Below are 19,451 nucleotides of genomic sequence, written 5' to 3'. Positions count from 1 at the left end.
CTTCTTGATTAGACTGGGGTTCGAGCCCGTGACCACCAAATACGGAGGATGTGGAAAGGTCAGGGAATGACCACCGCATATCCCCTGAGCAATATGGCCTTAGTTGCTAATGCATTGTAGTTTTTTCCTTTAAGAGTTGTCTATGCCGTTTTTACACCTATATTATATAGATAATTATAACTCTTAAAAATATTATGCCTAGTTGCATTTATTCTTACTTAAAAAGAAATATTTTATATAAAAAAAGTTATGTAAATATAAAAATTTCTTAATGTATAAACATTTAAAACTCTTGTATATGTTATTTACGAATAAACTAGGATGATTTTTAAACACGGTCTTTAATTTTTTGATATGAAACCTAGTATGTATCTGAGAGATACATTGCAACTACCTGTGTTTGTTTTGCTGGTGCGTCCAATGAACAGTTAAACCAGATATCAGGAACTTTGCATTGGATTTGGTTAGGATCAAGTTTGCAACTGAGTCATCCAGTTCTTGATTAAGGAAATGTGGCACTTTACTTGAACAGGCTTCTGGTGTGTAATCTCAGTTATCCTATTTACCATATTTATCATCCAGTTCTGCAGATTCTTCTCTGGCATGTGAATTGGGAATTAGCAGGTCTTCATTGTGTAATCCTGGAGCAATAGGGGTGGTATGTTAGGATACACTATACTGTTTTTGTTCTACAGACTTTTTTAAACATTGATACATCTACCATACAAAAGTAGCTATTGTTATGATGATTTGTGGCCTCTCCCTGTATTTGAGTATAGCAAAAGGCATACATTTATGACTACCACAAAACCATCTCTCTAACGTTAATCTACAACTGCCATAGCAGAAATGAGATGCTCACAGGACTTGCTGATTAGTAAGCATTTCAAACTACTGCTGCATATGCACTGCAAAACTTGATGCCATCAACAGTGTTACACGTCAGCTGTTTTGGATCTATATAATATACACAAACATAGCAGAATGAGCTAGGAGTTAACTTGCACCTTCATTTATTAGCCATAGTAAACTTGAGAGAAAAAAATCTTATATATATAAGATTTTTATATGAATACTACAGTAATGCAAATAAACGTTGCAAAAACATATAATCTTTAGTTGCTACCAATATATTGACACTACAGAAAACAAGTGAATGTAGGATTCAGCACACAAAATACATATAAGAAATAGTTAAACAAACACCTGTTTTGTTACATAGTGCTGTCATCTGATTTAAAATTTACAAAATAGCTGATGCTATTTTGGATTTTCAGAATAATGACAAGTTGGACTTTCCTAGCTTTGTGTTTTTGTGGCTGCAGAATTAATCCTTTTTCTTGAAAATTATTTGTACTAGGAATAACCCTTTAGAAGAATGTAATCCTGGAAAGGTGGCCCACAAGAAGTTTAAATCATCATATAGTTGAGACTGTTCTTTTGTGTTGCCTGATAAATTATATGCATCCTATGCATTTTTCTTCTCTGCCATGAGTCTCATTAGTTCATTTGACAACCATTTAGGCCTAAACCCTGAACAATATTTCTTAATACGTATGAAACGTCTAGTAGCTTTCACAATTAATTCCTTAAATGCTTCCCACTTAGAATTTGCTGTTGGTAACATCATCAGTTGGTCCCACTGTATAGAATTTAAAAACTGTCTGAGACCACTGCAGTCACCTTTACAGAAGCAAAAACCATTTCCTTTACTCCTGATGGTAATTATATCTTTAAGTAAATCCCACATCAGTACACTGTGATCACTCCCACCTAGTGGTTTCTTTATCTGCAAATTCTTAATACGCGAATGATCACTGCTGATAACCAGATCTACTACCCTCTCTGGTTGCCTCTCGAACATACTGCTGCAGAAAACAATCATCCAATAAATCCATAAAAGTCTTGCTGGTGTGCGGGTGACCAATCCACAAGTTCCAGTCAATGTCTGGGAAGTTAAAATCCCCAATTATAAGACATTCTGATTTACTAGCCCACTCTATTTCTGTGTATAATTGTTCGTTGTACTTGTTCGAGTCATTAGCCCTATAACATTAGGCAGTGTCGAGTCAGTTTGGTGTGACATAAGCATAGGGAAATCAAAATTGAGAGTAGGCGTGTGCTATAGGCCTAATGACTCTGATGAGTATAATAAGATATTCTACAGGGAAATAGAGTGGGCCAGTAAATCAGAGAGTCTTATAATGGGGATTTTAATTTCCCAGATATTGACTGGAATTTGTGGGTTGGTCACTCGCACACTAGCAAGGCTTTTGTGGATTTATTGGATGATTGTTTTCTACATCAGCATGTTTGTGAGGCAACAAGAGGGAGCAATACTCTTGATCTGATTATCAGTAGTGATTCTTCATGTATTAAGAATCTGCAGATAAATGAACCACTAGGTGGCAGTGATCACAGCGTGTTGAAGTGGGATTTACTCAAGGAGGTAACTACCATCAGAGGTAAAGGTAAGGGTTTTTGTTTTCGTAAAGGCGACTATGATGGTCTGAGACAGTATTTAAATTCTATACAGTGGGACCAACTGATGATGTTACCAACAGCAAACTCAAAATGGAAGCATTCAAGGAACTAATCTTGCAGGCTACCAGGCTTTACATACCAACTAAGAAATATTGTTCAAGGTTTAGGCCTAAATGGTTGTCAGATGAACTAATGAGACATGTGGCAGAGAAGAAAAATGCATGGGATACATACAAATTAATGAGTGACATGGAAGCCTATGATAGATCTGTAACCAAGTCACAAAGGAGATTAGGCAGGCAAAGGCAGACTACGAAAAATCCTTGGCAAAGGAGGCAAAGAAAAACAGAAAAGAGTTCTTTACCTATTTAAACTCAAGAAGGAAAGGGATGAATCAGATTGGTCCACTGGATATTGATGGTTCAACAGTTGAGGATCCTGCTCAGGTGGCTAACAATCTAAACGAGTATTTTGCATCTACATTCACGCATGAGGAGTTATTCAGGAAGGAGAATGATGTAGGTAAAGTAAACATTGGCAGTGAGCTGGATGATTTTGTAATAACTGAGAGGAAAGTGGAGAGATTGTTGAGGATAAACATAAAAAAGGCACCTGGGGTGGATGGGATCTATCCAGTTATATTAAAGGAGGCAGCAAAGGAAGTAAGCAAACCCCTAGCCATAATTATGAGAGCTTCTTTGGACTCAGGGGAGGTACCCATAGACTGGAGATGTGCAAATGTAACCCCAATTCACAAAGGAGGATCAAAGGCTGACACAAGTAATTATAGACCTGTTAGTTTAACTTCTGTTCCAGGTAAATTAATGGAGGCACTGGTTAAAGAAGCACTGCAGGATCATCTAGACAAGAATTCAGTTATAGCTCAGACGCAGCATGGTTTTGTTAAGGGCAGGTCTTGCCTGACCAATTTGATTGGATACTATGATGTAGTCACAAAAGAACTGGATGCAGGGAATAACTTTGATATTATATATTTGGATCTTAGAAAGGCTTTTGATACTGTTGCACATGGAAGACTGCTGCACAAATTGGAGCAGTGTGGCATTGGAGGCAAATTGCTGCTATGGATAAGAGGATGGTTGAGGAGCAGAAGACAGAGAGTGGTAATCAATGGACACTGCACAACGTGGACTAATGTTATTAGTGGAGTTCCTCAGGGTTCAGTGTTGGGTCCATTGTTGTTTTTCGGTGTTTATGAATGATATTGATGATGGGATATCAAGTTTAATGTCCAAGTTTGCAGATGATACAAAGGTTGGCGGGGTTGTTAAGGACACCACTGACGCTATGCTGCTGCAACAGGATCTGGAAAGGTTGAACAGATGGGCTGAGAGGTGGCAAATGAAGTTTAACATTGACAAATGTAAAGTACTACATATGGGAAACAGTAACCCCAGAGCAACGTATCAACTCTGCGGTACTACACTGACAGTGGTGGAGAATGAAAAGGACCTGGGGGTAATTGTGCAGGCAGATATGAAGTTCTCTGAGCAGTGCAGACGAGCTGCAAGAGTAGCTCATGGTGTCTTGTCAATGATATACAGGAATTTTTCTAGCAGGGATAAGGAGGTGATTATTCCCTTGTATAAGGCAATGGTTAGGCCACATCTTGAGTACTGTATACAGGTCTGGAGGCCTCATTTCAAGAAGGATGTAGAGCTGCTGGAACGCGTACAGAGAAGGGCAACAAGATTAGTGAATGGAACAAAGGGTTGCTCTTACGAAGAAAGGCTTAAGTTTTGCAAATTACAGTGTCTGGAGACTAGGCACCGGCGAGGTGATCTGATAGAGGTGTAGAAGGCTTTGAATGGTTTGAGCATGCTCAATGGCAATGGAATTTTTCATCTTGCTCAGAATAATCAGCTCAGAGGGCATAAATTCAAATTGAGGAAGGACGGATGTCGGATAGATGTGCGGAAATTTGCCTTTGGCCAGCGGGTGGTTGGTTGGTGGAACCGACTTCCATCACTTGTTGTTGAAGTTGATAGCCTAAACAAATTTAAGGCTCAACTGGACAGGTATTTCGAGCGAACGGAGGGGTGAAATGGAAGTGGTGTGTTTTTTTTTTTTTTTGTTGATGCTGAATAAGCTTGCTTTCTTGCATCATATGCCTCTACTAATGCTAATGCTAACACACTCCTATTCTTATTTTTGCTTTCCCGGTGCTTACGTCACACCACACTGACTCAACATTGCACTGTCCATCTATGTCAACTGGATGCAGTTCCTTTGATTTTATGTTTTTCTTAATTAACAGCATAACCCCTCCTCCCTTCCTATCCTTTCTGTACACATTGTACTCCCCAAATTGCAATTCTGCTTTCCTAATATCTGGGTGATACCATGTCTCTAATATCTCAATAATATTCCACCTTTGATGCCTTGACCAACACTTCAAATTCAAATTTATTTACTATTCTTCTAGCATTGGTATACATGCACTTATTCTTAGTTACTCTAACACATCCCATATATTTATTTGTTTCATGATGACTGCCATCAGTCCCTGAAACCCCTCAGTACCCTTTGGTCCAGGCCACTGCTTATTCTAATAGAAGTAGGGCAAGAATCACCTTCACCTCTGCCTGTGGCTACATTCAACCTTTTAGTCTGTGAATCCCCCACCCCCCAAGCTAGTAGTTTTCTGACCCACCTAACATTGCCTCGATAGCATCAGCAAATATTCTTGCACCCTTTCTATTTAAGTGTATCCCATCCATGTAGAAGCAATCTCTCCTGTTAACAAGCACAGACCACGCTGAGAAAAATTCTACTCCATGAGCCTTGCACAATTCCTCCAGGGCCAAATTGATTGACAAGGCTCTTATCATGTACTCCCTCCTATTGTGCCTGGGCAGAATTGCAGACACTTTGAAATTTAACCCTAACTCACAACTTTTTTTTCAACATTGACGTGTACTTATTAAGTAAATCTGCAGATCTCCTACTCTTAATGCCATTGGTGCCAACGTATACAACAGTATAACCCTTTGTGCCCTTAAAAGATGATATCTGCTTCACAACATCATCAACTTTTGTCCCTGGCAGACCTACCCTGGTCCTATTACATCTATCCTTTTTATACAATATATTACCTGTCTCCCTGACAATAGTCACTAATAATAACTAACTGCTGTGGGACCAGCACATTCTGCCTTGGAGATTGCCACTGTGTTGCTTGATGCACAATAGCGAGCTCTGGCACTGAGTCGGGCAGCTGGGAGCTTGATGGGGCCCCCTCAAATTAATTTCTTCGAGTGCATCTACCCTATACCTCAAGCTCTCATAGATGCCCATCAGAATGCTCAGCTGACGCTTAATTTCCTTGCACCTGGCATATACAAAGACATCCTCCATGGCTAGATCATGTTCTATTCCAGAGAGTTCAGCAAACATTTTACAAGTTGCACATTTTTTTGATGTGTGAGAGAATCCCCCCCCCCTCAGTTCTCCCTTCGAGTCGCAGCACTCCTGCCACTTTGTGCCCATTGCTTTGCTGCTCTAGTCTGGGGCATGACATTTTGAATTAATAAGATCAATAAATTTAATTAAATAATTGTCAATACTACACTATCTAATAGAATCCTAAATGCAGTGGTGCATATTACACTATATTATTTTACATTAGAACTACCTAGTTACCACAATTAAAAATTTGAATTCCCTACCACTCTCTGTACGAAAACAATGGCTGCAAGATTCAAACAAAACAACGGTTTTATGTATATTAAGTAGTAATCTACAAAAACTCTTATTTAAATTAAAAATAAAAATAACCAGCATAACTAGAACTATAAGGCTACTTATAAAGTACAATATAAAATAACAATTAGTTAAATAAAACAGAGATAATTATCCCTTTTTCTGAGCCTGTAATTTTTAAAGCTGTAATTTTTAAAGAGAAATTGCTGTAATTTTTAAAGAGAGTCAATGCCCTCTCATGTCAATCTTCAATTGTTGAAGATTGACATAAAAAAAAAGGCACATGGAGTGGATGGGATTTATCCAATCATATTAAGAGAGTCAGCAAAGGAGGTAAGCAAACCTTTAGCCATAATTATGAGAGTATCCTTGGATTCAGGGAGGTCCTTATGGACCTCCCTGAATCCAAGGACACTCTCATAATTATGAATTTGCACTCATAATTATGAATACGAGGACACTTTCGTAATACTGAATTTGCACTGAAGATGTGCAAATGTATCCCCAATTCATAAAGGGGAATTAAAAGGTGACATGATTAATTAACATCTATAATTACTCATGTCCCCCTTTAATAGCTTAACGTCTATTCCATGAAATATAATGGAGTCACTTGTTAAAGAAGTAATGCAAGACCATCTGGATAAGGATGCAATTGTACTGCAGTCACAGCATCAATTTGTTAATTGGGTTTGTCTAACCAATCTTGATAGGTTACTATGATGTAGTGACGAAGGAGCTGGATGCAAAAAAAATAATTTTGATATCGTATACTTGGATTTTAGGAAGGCTTTTGATGCTGTTGCATATAAAAGACTGCTGTATAAACAGGAGCAATGTGGCATTAAGGGAAAGTTACTGCTAAGAATAAAGGGATGTTTAAGTGAAAGAAAGTAGTGAGTGGTTATCAATGGGCACTGCTCTTCATGGATTAAGATTTTCTGTGGAGTTTTCCAGGTTTCAGTGGAGTGCCCATTGTTGTTTTTAATTTTTATTAATGATGTTGATGAAGATATATCAGGCTTAACGACCAAGTTTGCAGATAATACAGAGGTGTTCAGGTTGGTCACATTGATGAGTTACTGCAACAAGATCTAGGAAAATTGGGTCAGTGGACTGAGAAATAGCAGTTAAAGTTTGAGAGAGAGAGAGAGAGAGGGAGAGAGAGAGAGAGAGAGAGAGAGAATGAACGAATCTTTTATTGCACCACCTTCTTTAATTGTAACAGTTACAAGCTTGGACAGTGTTGCAATGTCCTTTCATGGCCAAAATGCCAGGGGTTTTACATTGACAAATGCAAGGTACTGCATATGGGTAGCAGCAATCCCAGAGTAACTTAGAGTTGAAAATAAAACACGCTTTGGAGTAATTGTGCAGTCAGCTATGGAATTCTCTGAGCAGTGCACACGAGGAGGCATAAATGAGGAGTTGAGAAGGATGGTTGAAGGATAGATGTGCAGAATTTTACTTTCTCCTAGCATGTGGTTGATTGTTGGAACAGGCTTCCATCTGTTGCTGTGGAAGTGGATGATTTGAATGAATTCAAGGAAGAACTAGAGAAAGCCTTGGAGGTTATAGATGGGAGGAGTGTTTAGTTTTTTTGACTGATGCTATATAAGCTTACTTTCTTCCATCATTTACAACTACCAGTACAGGTCGACCGTCACTAATCCGGCAGCATTGGGTCCTGTTGGGTGCCGGATTAGTAAGTTTGCCGGATCACCGGTGGTTATTTTAGCACATACAGTTTACCCAACAGCTAACCTCCTCCTACCTTTAACACGTTAACTGCCAAGAAAAAAATTCCCCAGGGGCCAGAAAATATTTAGCAAATAATTTGATTAGTAATTCTAAAATAAATATTGTAATGTCAATGTTGTTGTTTTTTTGCTGAAAATATATATTAAAAAAAGATTATGTCACATATACGTGGCCCAGTAGGTTACTTTATTTCTTGAGAAGCCACATACTTGTGACGCTATTACGGCATACAAATGAAGGTCGTTCATGATTAGTTTATTGCACGCACAGTGAGCGCTGCAATAAAACTAATTGTGATAAAATAAACTCTGAAACATCGCAATAAGTTTGTCAGTATTGTTAGAGATTTTGTAAAAACAAGTTCATTAGTGCGCTGTATTATCCATCATATTGTCTTGTGTTTTTCTGCAAGTTTGTACAAGTGTGTTGTAAAAAAAAAAAATCTAAAAAGGAATGGCTAAAAGAAAATTACTAAAATAAGAGGAACTGAGAGAAATTGCTGGAATTTACAATTAAGCAGAGTTAAACTTCTCACAGACACATCGCCATCGAGTTTTTTCAGAAGTTCAACTTTATCTGTTATGGACAATGTACAGTGTTTGCACTTTACACCACGAGAGGCACTTCCTTATGCATTGGAACCATGGCTGAGGCTAAATGTGAGCAGGTTATAATAATAATAATAAATGCAGAAAAACAAGGGGAAATGGCTTGCCAGTGTTTACGAGTTCACACTAACAGCTGATGCTGCAACCAACGCCACCAAAACAGTAATGGCAGGTCAGTGCACCGACCCGGAAAATTTGAAATTACGTTCGCAGAAATTATGTCCGAATTAGCGGTGGAATCGGATTACCGGTGGCCTGATTAGTGATGGTCAACCTGTACTATTTTTTGATCATGTTGTTAGTTATAGGGCTCAATTCTATAAAAGAATAGGTATTTTAAGATTTGTGTGCATTAAATGATGAAAGAAATTTGTATTTCATTATTACCTCTAAATTTGTATTTCATTATTTCCTTTTGTGAAGATGACCTTATGGTGAGACCACCTATTAACCGTAGATGGATTAGCAGTCTCTAGTTTAAAGAATTCACTTTAATTTCACTTGGTAACCATGTGTGAATTGTATGATGGGCGAATATATAATTTCAAGTTAATGTATCGCCCCTCCACTATTAAAAAGGCCTGTGAGTGTAAAGAAATATTTTTTCTTGATGAGCTGTGACTAAACAATTCCTGCAATTTTTTTTTTGAACATTTCATACCTAGGATTCTGTCACCTTGCCTCTGTCACTCTTCTGTAATGCAGTACGAGTCATGCCTTTTGACATAATGGATTGGATATTTTGGTGAGACCCAATATTTCTTACTATAAAATAATTTTTGCTTTCCGGTCGCTAGACAGATCAGTGGAGTGATCTATTGGTAATTCCCTAGGTGGCCTCTGGGACAGTTAGTGCTGCCTTACTCTGGCAGCTGTGTTTTTTTTTTTTTTTTTTAAATGAAAACCCCAACCAAACACAAGAGGTATTAGAACCTACGATACTTAGTACTGTGCATGAGCTGAGAAGATAGAAGATACTTGTTGACAATTGACTTGAATTTCTGAAGATTATAATTTTTAGGAAATACATGTGAAGGAAGGTTGTTCCAGAGAATAGAGATAAAAAGCTTATAATTTAGAGTTGAATGATTTAGCATACAATGAATGATGCTGACTGGTTTTGGCATGTGTTCAGATTGATTTGAAGAGAGTAGAGAAATTACAGATTCCAATTCAGAAGACCAGTGCCAATGGAAGTATCTATAGAAAAGGCATGCAGCAGAAACTGAATATCTATGGCACAAAGTGGAAAGGCTTTGTAAGAGATGGGGCATTAATTATCACTGACTGCCTTTTCTGAATGGAATCTATATGCTTGGTGGCCTCACCCCTGATGTGGGAACAATATTCCATGATAATGCTTCAGAATGAAAAGACACCCCCCCCTTTTTTTTTTTTTTTTTTTTTTTTTTTTTTATGCTGACGAAGCAGTATTTGTGATGTGCTTATGCAAAGAGAGATTAGAAGTTTGGGTAATCCCAAATAGAGCTATGTGATCTTATCTAGATAGCTGAGTGTCATTGAAGATGATTAGTACACTCTTTATTCAAGAAATAAGACAGGACTGAGGTTTAAAAAGTTGAAGTCAACTAAGTTTTCTTCACTCTATTGGAGAAATATTGAAGATTGGCATTTAAGAATTAGTGGTGGATATTTGAAAAGATGAGGCTGTTTATGCAGGGCAAGGTTTCTCAACATGGAAGATGGAATGTAGTGGGTTACCATCAGCAAAATTATGGATAGGATTTCCAGTCAATGGAAGGTTCTTAATATTTATAAGAGAAAAAGAGAAAAAACCCCAACCTTGGGGTAAAACCAGCATTAGTGAAGTTAGAAGACAGAGCCATCTTCGTTCACTTTCAGGGAGTGGTTAGAGATAAAACTGGATAGTCAATTTTAAAAAATAGTATTGTCACCCAATAAGATGGGAGCTTGTTTAGAAGATCTTTTTGCCAGAAATGCTTTAGTTTCACCAAACTTGGTGGGTAAAACTAATTGTACGGAATGACAAAACCAGCGTGTTTTTAAATTTACACTCATATTGAGCATTGGCATTTGAAAGTAAAACAGGTCATGGTGGGAAGAAACTAAAAGAGTGACTGAATGTGTTATCGGTTTGTAATAGAGATGGATGTGACAGCCATGTTTCATTGGAAAATATGGAAGACTCTGACACTTCAAAGTGATAACACGTCACTAGAGATAACACTCTGTAAACCTTTTGGTTTGCAGAGCTAAAAAAAATATAGCCCAGTTGACTAGTAAGCTGATTGTGGAGTGGATTGTGGAGTCATATGGTTGTAGAGCCAGAATATAATGAGCCAGAACCAAAAAATTGTAATCATGGATCAGTGTGCTGCTCATAGTCAGGCAGGCATAAATTTGAAAGCAAAAAATCAGGAAATATAGTGACATATAAATTAATGGCATGGAATTCTGCTTAGCCCAGAACTTTAGCTAAAGCTGGATTTATTTATAAAGAAAGCAGTGATAATCTGGAGGAGTTGTAGTTCAACTCCTCCCAAGTATCACTACTTTTGTAATGATAATTGGGAGGAGTTGAAAACTGTAATTGATAGTTATACAAATTTTTAAGGTTTTGTGAATGTACTGTATGGCTGCAATTTTTGATGCTGTCATGGACATCCTTGAGACCATGGCACTTACTGTGAATCATGTGGTAGAAGTGGAAAGACAGAGAGCAGTACCTGCTTCCCATACCTCAGCGTCCTGTAAAGGAGCATTCTCGGATATAGCTGTATTCAAAATTTTGTTAGCATTCCTACTGATATGATGGAAGTACTAGATGAATTTCATGACTTTGTTGATGAAAAATACAAACCTGGAAAAACAGAGTGATATGAAAGATTTGTCAAAAAAAAAAGTGGTATGTTTTTTGTATTCACTTATTTCTTATACAATAAAAATTGTATAAGAAATAAGTGAATTTTATGTTATTTTGGTTGCTTACTCCTTGCCACCATCAATAAAATTAGTATTAGATACATATTAAATAGCAAGGGGTACTTATAGTTAGTAGAAAATAACTTAGTTTCATTTTTACCCCCACAACATATAATGCATAATTACCGAACTGTTATGTATGGTATATCATATGTAGGTGAAATTTTGGAAAATGTGTATATAATTCAAATTCGGTTAATTCAAAAGTGATAATTAAGGTCACTTGAGATTCAAATTAATAATGTTTTCTTATATAGGTATTCTGTGATTATTAGATAACTTGTTTTTGCTTAGGTGGTTGATTTTATTCTTTCAGTGTTTCCAATAGTAGAATTTTTTATTTATGTATTCATTTTTTTTTTCAACTTCATTGCAAAATCATTTTGGCCTATTTTTTCTGTGTGGAATTTTATTTAGCATTAGCATTAGTTGAGGCATATGATGCAAGAAAGCAAGCTTATAGAGCATAAATTTCACAGCATTTGGTATTTTTTTTTGCCTGTTTTATAGATTATTCATCTGGTTAATTTTAAGAGTTTTTTTTTTTTTTAATCGATGGTACATTTTCATTACTTTTTAATGAGTTATAAAGCCAGGATTAATTTTATTATTATCCAAACATTTTGTTTTAGGCCATTTCATATTTAGTTTTTGTTTTTGCATTCCTTCAGATAATCTTGACTGGTTTTTATTACAGTTCTTTTTTATTATATATCTTGTATTAAGCAAAAGCATTTCTGAACATAATTTTAAATAAATTGTAGCTTTAAGTTTCCTTTTATTATGATATATTATATCTTATTTAATTTACAGTTGCTATTTATTGTTACTGTTTTCCAGTGGTATACCATGTCTGTCAAGTAACTTGTAAAGATTTCCATTCTTTCTGCATCAGTGGGCTTCATTTGTTCAGCCTGGATTACGGTTCATTTTCTTATCAAGGTAAGAGTTGGGTCATTATTCATAAATGCATACATGTATATTGTAATATATTTTGATATTCGAGAAACCCCAAGGCATCATAATTGTGTATTTTTTCAACGGTTGATCATAGACACCTGAATATTTGCATATAGGTTGTGGTGAACTTGCTCTTTAAGATTCCTCATTGCAGATTTTGACTGTTAATAGTACTAACATAGGCAGATTCATCACCAAATTGCCAAGCAATTTGGTGATGCTGGTTCATTTGATATTAAATTAATCAACCATAGTGAAGGCATCAAATAGAAACAGAGGAGAGTTTATCTGACAAGCAATTATCATTTTAGCTACTAGTATAAGATAAGAAACACTGCAATGTATGTATTCTAATGTACATATTCACACGAACTGATAAAGTGACACAAAAAGAAATTCCTCACTTGCTTATGAGACAAGGAAAAATGTAAATTTTGAGTGAACTAAGCAAGAAAAATCCAATATCTAAGGAAACTTGCTGAGACTGTTTTGTTCCCAGTGGTGTAATTCTTAAACCTTTCATGAATATTGTACTTTTGTATGTGCACCTGGTTTCTGTCTATCATAACTGTGTTTAAAAATTTCATGTAAGGTGAAATTAGTGTCTGACATGAAATGAAATTTTTTGTAAGTCACCCTAATTTTCCATAAGAAATAATATAAATAGGGGGGGGGTCTTTCTAGCACGTTAATCGATCAATGTGTTATGACTATACTTTGGTTAATGCTTTGTTTTACTTGTTTATGTGTATTTCTTGCATGATAAGATAGAAACAAAAAAAAAATTCAGTACTTGGCATTATAGTATTGTTATAGAATGATATAAATGTCATTTAGTTGTAGTCTTCTCTATAATTCCGTAGGAGCATAGTTTATATTAGAAGTGTTTTTTAAGTCCACAAACTATAAACATATAGCACAAATGTGATTTACATAACCGTGTAACATAATACAAAATGTAACTTAAAGTAATGTAGTAAGTATTACAGCTGAACAATCACAATACTTTTGTTATAAAGTTATATATTTTACTCATATCACTTAATTTTGTGCAGTATTCATAAATTTAGATTAGCATCATGCTTTAGTCTAGAGCAGCAAAGAAAAGGCTGAAAAAGCAGAGGGAATGCTTTTGCTCAGGAAAGAATTGCTTATGGTAGTTCTCTTATGAATCAATCTTTTGTAATGTGTTCTGCTTGTTTGTTTGCAAAACTACCTTTAGCTGGACATGATACAGCCGAAGATGTGTGTGTGTGTGTGTGTGTGTGTGTGTGTGTGTGTGTGTGTGTGTGTGTGTGTGTGTGTGTTGTAAAAAAGCATGAAAAGGTTAAATACAAATTCAGAATTCTATGAGCTTATATGAAGGCTTGAAGAACAGGATTGATGCACTCAAAGGAATAAGAGAGGGACCTGCCAATCACTCAGTTGCTCTGTTGCATGAGTATTAGCTCAATGTTTTAGCAACAACACCCTCAATGGCAAAGATCTCTGGTCCCATAGGGAATAGCAATTGTCAGTGAAACAGGAAATATGTTGTGTAAAAAGGATAGATGGAATAGGACCAGAGTATGTCTACCATGGGCTAAAGTTGATGATGTATAACATTTATCATCATTTAAAGGTCACAAAAGGCGATACTGTTGTACACATTGGCACTAGTGATTGGGTAGGAGATCTGAGGAATTGCTTAACAAGTACAGAGCAATGCTGGGAAAAAGTTGAGTTAAGAATAAATTTGGAAGTGTCTGCAATTCTGTCCAGACATGTAGAAGGCCAGGCCTAGCACTTTTCAGGCTCTTTCAAACCTACAGGGCCCTCCAACACTACATTTTCTAGGAAATACTGCAGATTTTGCATAACATTTTTCTTTCTTAAACAAATCAACCTCATTTAATTCACATTGACATGCTGCACATAAATGATTTTCAAGTGAATTGCAGAGGGACATAATTGGACATTAGCTACCTTTGTATTGTTAAGCTGTAGTTACGGTAACAACAATGACGATAGGAGGGAGAACATAATGAGCATCTTTTCAATCTGCAAGGCTCGTGGGGTGGAATTTTTTCTCAGCACACCCTTGCTTGTTAACATGGGAGACTGTTTTTACAAGGATGGGATAAACTGTTAGTTGGGGTGCAAAAACTGCTAGTTGTGGGTGGGGGATACACAGACTAATAGATTAACAGCAGCTAATTTATTATTGCTCTACTTCTATTGGGATGTACAGCAACCTAAAAAGGCAAGGTGTTAGAGATAAGGCCTGCTAGGGGTAATGATGGGACAAGCAAATGCACGGGTTGTTAGAGTTATTAAAAGCAAAAACAGATGCATGTTTACTTGCTGGTATGCTAATGGTAGGAGTACAGTATTCAAATTTGTTGAATTTGAAGTATACTGGTTAAATCAACAAATGCAGACAGAAGGGATATTGAAAACATTGTGCCACTCAGATGTAAACACTGCCAAATTTGATTATGGTGAGTACAGTATGTACAGTCAGGACAGAAGGAGAAGGGAAGTAATGCTCTTGTTTAAGAAACACAGAATCAAAGTGGTGCACCCAGATGATATGGGTGGACAGTGCAGTCAGTTTGGTGCGACATAAGCAATGTGAAAACTAAAATGAGAGGAGTGTGTTATAGGCCTAATGACATTGATAAGTATAACAAACAGCAGTGCATACAAATAGAGCCGACCGGGCTATCCGGGTGGGTAAAGTGCTCGCCTGTCAACCCAAAGTTCGTTGGTTCAAATCCCGCCTCGGGCTTGGATCAGAGTACAAAATTCAAAACCTTGGGAGGTGCAATATGGCCACAGAAGCCAATGCACCAATAACTAACAAAAAAATAAAAATTACAAATAGAATGGGCCAGAAAATCAGATTATTTTATGATGGTAATGGAAGATGACAATGATAAGTATATTGTTAATGCTTCTATTGTAATGAGCAGCAGCCTGGAAAACAAGGTGCAGGGGAATTCAGAGACAGCTGGGAGTCATCGCAGAACAAGTAAATACATGGACTGTGTTAGGGTAGCCAAGAATAAGAACAGGTATATGTATACTTGTGTGTACACCAATACTAGGAGTTTGGTAAATAAATTTCATGAATTTGAGGTGTTCGTCAAAACGTCAAAGGCATATATTGTTGGGAAATTAGAGACGTGGTGTCACACAAATAAGTAATGCAGAATTGGAATTTGGGGAGTACAATGTGTACAGAAAGGATAGACAGGAGAGGAAGGGAGGGAGGAGGGGTTATGCTATTAGTTAAGAAACACATGAAATCTAAGGAAGTACAGCCAGTTGATATGGGTGGACAGTGCAGTGTTGAGTCAGTTTGGTGTGACATAAACACTGGCAAAGCAAAATTGAGAGTAGGAGTGTGTTATAGGCCTAATGACTCGATGAGTATAATGAAAAACTGTACAGAGAAATAATGGGCCAGTAAATCAGAGAGAGAGTCTTATAATGGGCGATTTTAATTTCTCAGATACTGACTGGAACTTGTCGGTTGGTTATTCACACACTAGCAAGACTTTTGTAGATTTATTGGATGATTATTTTCTACAGCAGCATGTTCGGGAGGCAACCAGAGGGAGTAATACTCTTGATCTGATTAGCAGCAGTGATTATTCATGTATTAAGAATTTGCAGATAAAGGAACCACTGGGTGACAGTGATCACAATGTTCTGATGTGGGAATTACTTAAAGATGTAACTACCATCAAGGCTAAAGGGAAGGGCTTTTGCTTTCATAAAGGTGACTACAAGGGTCTCAGACAGTTTTTAAATTCTGTACAGTGGGATCAACTGATGATGTTACCAATGTTGAATTCTAAATGGGAAGCCTTCGGAGACTTAATCTTGGAGGCTACTAGGCTTTTCATTCCAACTAAGAAATGCTGTTCAAGGTTCAGGCCTAATTGTATGTCAGATAAACTAATGAGACATTTGGCAGAGAAGAAAAATGCATGGGATATATATAAATTAACAGATGACACACAGGCCTGTGGTAGATAAAATCTGGTCTGTAATCAAGTCACAAAGGAGGTTAGGCAGATTATGAAAAATCTTTGGCAAAGAAAAACAACAAAGAGTTCATAAAGAACTCTTTGCCATAATTATGAGAGCTTTCTTGGATTCAGGGGAGGTACCCATGGACTGAAGATGTGCAAATGTGATCCCAATTCACAAAGGAGGGTCAAAGGCTGACACAAGTAATTACAGACTCTAGAAGGAAGGAGATGAATTGTGGATTGGTCCACTTGATATCGATAGTTCAACTGTTGATGATCCTGCTCAGGTAGCTAGCAAACTGAATGAGTATTTTACATCTACATTTATACATGAGGAGCTATTCAGGAAAGGGAATGCCAGAGGTGTATTAAACTCTGGTAGTGATCTAAATGATTTTGTAATAACAGAGCAAACTGGAGCAAAAACTGTTGACGATAAACATAAGAAAGGCACACGGGTGGGAATAGGTTCTATCCAGTTATATTAAAGGAGGCAGCAAAAGGAGTAAGCAAACCTTTAGCCATAATTATGAGAGCTTCCTTATATTCAGGGGAGGCATCCATGGACTGGAGATGTGCAAATGTGACCCCAATTCACAAAGAAGGATCAAAGGGTGATATGAGTAATTACAGAGCTGTTAGTTTAATTTCTGTTCCTGGGAAATTAATGGAGACACTGGTCAAAGAAGCGCTGCAGGATCATCTAGACAAGACTTCAGTTATAGTTCAGACACAGCATGGGTTATTTAAGGGGAAGTCTTGTGTGAGCAATTTGATTGGTTACTATGATGTGGTCACAAAGGAACTGGATGAAAAGAATAATTTTGATATCATCTACTTGGATTTTAGATAAGCTTTTGATACTGTTGCACATGGAGGACTGCTGTAGAAATTGGAGCAGTGTGGCATTGGGGGCAAATTGCTGCTATGGATAAAGTGATGGTTGAATGGGAGAAGACAGAGTCATAATCAATGGACACTGCTCTTTGGGGACTAATGTTATTAGTGGAGTCCTCCAAGGTTCAGTGTTGGGTCCATTATTGTTTTCTGTATTTATTAATGATATTGACGAAGGTATATCAGGCTTAATGTTTAGGTTTGCAGACGATATGGAGGTTAGCGGGGTTGTTAATGACACTGATGATAGTGCACTACTGCAACAGGATCTAGATGAGTTGGGCAGATGGGCTGGGAGGTCAAAACTGAAATTTAACATTGACAAATGTAAAGTACTGCATAAGGGAAGCAGTAACCCCAGAGTAATGTATCAACTCTGTGGTACTACACTCAGAGTGGTAGAGAATGAAAAGGACTTGGGGGTAATAGTGCAGTCAGATATGAAGTTTTCTGAGCAGTGCAGACGATATGAAACAGTAGCTCGTGTCTTGTCAATGATATACAGCAATTTTTCTAGCAGGCATAAGGAGGTGATTATCCCCCCCTTGTATAAGGCAATGGTCATGTCCCACCTTGAGTGAATGGAACAAAGGGTTGCTCTTATGAAGAAAGGCTTAAGTTACAGTTTCCTATGAAGAAAGGCTTAAGTTACAGTTTCCTATGAAGAAAGGCTTAAGTTACAGTTTCCTATGAAGAAAGGCTTAAGTTGCAAATTACGGTGTCTGGAGACTAGGTACCTGCAAGGTGATCAGATTCAGGTGTATAAGGCCTTGAATTGTTTGAGCATGCTCAATGCTGATGTGATTCTTCCTCTTGCTCATATTAGTTGCCTGTGGGGAAATAAATTAAAATGGAGGAAAGACAGTTGTAGAATAGATGTGCGGAAATTTGCCTTTAGCCAGCGGGTGGTCGATTTCTGGAATAAACTTCCATCATTCATTGTAGAAGTGGACAGCTTAAATAAATTCAAGGCAGAACTAGACAAACATTTGGAGTGAATGGATGGGTGAAATTTTTTTTTTTTTTTTTTTTGGGTGATGTATAAGCTTGCTTTCTTGCATCATATGCCTCTGCTAATGCTAATAAGAAACTTCAGCGTATACAAATGGAGCGGGCCAGTAAATCAGATTATTTTATAATGGAAGACTTTAATGTTCAGGTGTTGATTGGAAGTTGTAGGTTGCTACTGTGTCACTCAAACAGTAGCAGAAATTTTTTGTATTTATTGGATGACTGTTTTCTACAGAAATACTTCTGATTTGATTATAATCAGATCAGAAGTATTTGATCAGATCATGAATTTGGAATATCCAGATAAAGGAACTGCTAGGTGGCAGTGATCATGATATATTGATGTGGGATCGACTTATAGATATCACTACTATCAAGAGTATGGGGAAGGGATTTTGCTTTTGTAGAAGCAACTACAGTGGTTTTAGATAGTTTTTAAATTCCTTTCAGTGAGACCAACAGATGATGGTTACCGACTGCAAATCCTAAATGGGTGGCATTCAGGGAAGTAAACATAGAAGCTAGCTTTTTATGTCAAGATTTATGCATTTCAGCCTTGTGGTAGTCCTTAAGTGAATCTTGCAGTTGTCTGGTAAACCATTTACCTAATTTATCCTGAAATCCAATCCTTCTTGGACTTCCAATAAACAGGATGGGATGATATGAGAAGTTTTTTAGTGCCCTTGGATTTTTAGCATAACAGAGCATAACAAGTTAAAATTTTTGTTGCCATTTGCATTTCCCTTTGATGTCACTGTCACTTTGTTGCTTTAAAATTCTAGTATCATTAACAAAGCAAACCTATCTTGTGAGAATACTTTTCCAAAACAAATTTTTATCATTAATGCTAAACACGTCCTTTAATTTATAACTACTAATTTTTGTTTTTCAATAAATTTTTTTTTTTTTAATATTTGAGGAAATTGATTTTAGCATTAGCATTAGCATTAGTAGAGGCATTTGATGCAAGAAAGCAAGCTTATGCAGCATCAGCCAAAAAAAAAAAAAAGTAACATAAATA

At 36.9% G+C, this 19,451-nt stretch overlaps 1 protein-coding gene across 5 annotated transcripts in view; it reads left to right on the top strand.

Annotated features, from left to right (window-relative positions):
• The window catches only part of LOC150081989 (circadian locomoter output cycles protein kaput-like), a 269,964-nt gene that overhangs the window by 27,455 nt on the left and 223,058 nt on the right, over nt 1–19,451 (top strand). For all 5 annotated transcript variants that reach the window (XM_090379039.1, XM_090379036.1, XM_090379038.1 and 2 more), the window contains exon 3: nt 12,381–12,482. The gene's annotated coding sequence lies outside the window, so the exon portion shown is untranslated. The remainder of the gene's footprint in view (nt 1–12,380; nt 12,483–19,451) is intronic.

This window comes from Mastigoproctus giganteus, chromosome 8, assembly GCF_048544385.1.
Source record: "Mastigoproctus giganteus isolate SK-2022 chromosome 8, ASM4854438v1, whole genome shotgun sequence".
NCBI classification, from domain to species: Eukaryota; Metazoa; Arthropoda; class Arachnida; order Uropygi; family Thelyphonidae; genus Mastigoproctus; species Mastigoproctus giganteus.
This window is presented reverse-complemented; position numbering and strand designations above follow the sequence as displayed.